This window comes from Pteropus vampyrus, unplaced genomic scaffold, assembly GCF_000151845.1.
Source record: "Pteropus vampyrus isolate Shadow unplaced genomic scaffold, Pvam_2.0 Scaffold49, whole genome shotgun sequence".
Taxonomy (NCBI): domain Eukaryota; kingdom Metazoa; phylum Chordata; class Mammalia; order Chiroptera; family Pteropodidae; genus Pteropus; species Pteropus vampyrus.
Genome location: NW_011888830.1, coordinates 5,925,325 through 5,927,058, shown reverse-complemented (window position 1 = coordinate 5,927,058; position 1,734 = coordinate 5,925,325).

The window sequence follows — 1,734 nt, the reverse complement described above, 5'->3', positions numbered from 1 at the left end:
TTACAACTTTTTGTGACTCTACAGTCATCACTGCAGTGCTCGCTCTCGCCCGGCGGGAGACGGGAGTGCGGGGTGCTCCTTTTGCTCCATTCGGGCCTTCAACTGATTGGACGAGGCCCACCCACACGGGGGAGGGCAAGCTGCTTTACTCAAAGTGCACCCATTTACATGTGAATCTCACCCAAAAACACCCTCACGGAAACATCTAGAATAACATTTACCTGAATACCTCGATGCCGTGGCCCAGCCTTGTCTCTCTGGGCCGTCACCCCTCCTCCCTCTGCAGAGAGCATGCCTGGCGAAAGATAAGGGTGCAGAGTGAGAAAGAGACCCGCCCAGCCCGAGGCAGGACGAAGCACACACACTGGGAACTCTGGGGGCACCCGGCGCTTACTGCTGAATTCTGTTCAACTTTCCCATGCTACTTAGAAGCCATGGTTGTCCCACTTTGTGGATGTACTAAATGCCACTGACCGTTCGCTTTAGAATGGTTAGTTTTGTGTGATTTCATCTCAATGTTTAAAATTATTTAAAAAAAAAAAAAAAAAACTTCCGCATTCTCTAGAAGCACTGGAGAAAAGACACTTAGGGTAACGTGCAATTACAAACTTGTAACAACTACAAGTAAAACATGGAGAAAACTAGTAATTCATGAAAAGGTGTGTTTTCTGAGAAAAGTAGTCCTCAGGGGCACTCATGCTGGGGTTTTCGTTTTTGTTTTTGTTTTTTTCTTTTATTTATGTTTTGAAATGTTCCATGACAGGAATTTTTTTGAAGAAAATTTGATTCCAGCAGACAGGGCGTGTTCGTCTGCCTGCGGTGGAGTACCCAATGGACAGTGGCCAACTTCATATGGTATTTATTTTTCACTTAATGAGAATTCCGAACAAGCCGAGTAACTCTTCAAGGTTATAGCCAGTAAGTAGTAGAAACTGAGGTATAAACTCAGACCTGCGCCCCCCGCCCCAGACTGCTCTTAACCACTCCCCAGACAGGTGTATATACCACAGAACGTCTGATAACATGCTTTGCTTAGAGAAGATGCACAGTGAATGCTGGCGACGTGACTGGCTGGTTACGTTTACTGTAAATAAATGCCCACATGTCCTGGTTTATGAGTATGGTTTCTGCATAATACAAGAGAATCTTGTATATTCATTACCTATATGTATTATACATCAGAATCCATCGATAGTTTTAAAACGTGATGATTTAAATACGTTTTTGAAGAGGAAAACCACATAACCGGCTCTAGCGATGTTCGGGCATACTTATTTAATGAGCTGCAGTAAAGCTCGTTATATATCATTCCAGAATGACACAGCAGTTCGTACGCCCCCAACTGTGTGATCCATATTTCACTTTCAAGTTCTTCCAAATTAGCTCCAAATGAGCGGGCATCTTGCGCCATCTAGTGGGGATACATTATGAAAAACCTGTCAAGTGAATTTCTCAGAGCTCAGAGATCATAAAAGCCAGGGACAGACTTAGGAACCAACAGAAAGAAAGAAAGTGCAAAAAGTGGCCTCTCTCCCTCCTCGCAGTCAGCAGCCGCCCTAAAGCCATTCTTCCCGGCTCCCCCAGATAGTCACCCATCTTCCTGGTTCTGCACAGCTTCCTCCCCTCCTCCCCCACCCCAACCACCACCGTGTTTCCCAGATGTGACCACTCTGCTGAGCAGTTGACCCTAAAGACTTATTTTCTCCATATGATCACAGGTTTCCCGGCTAAGTC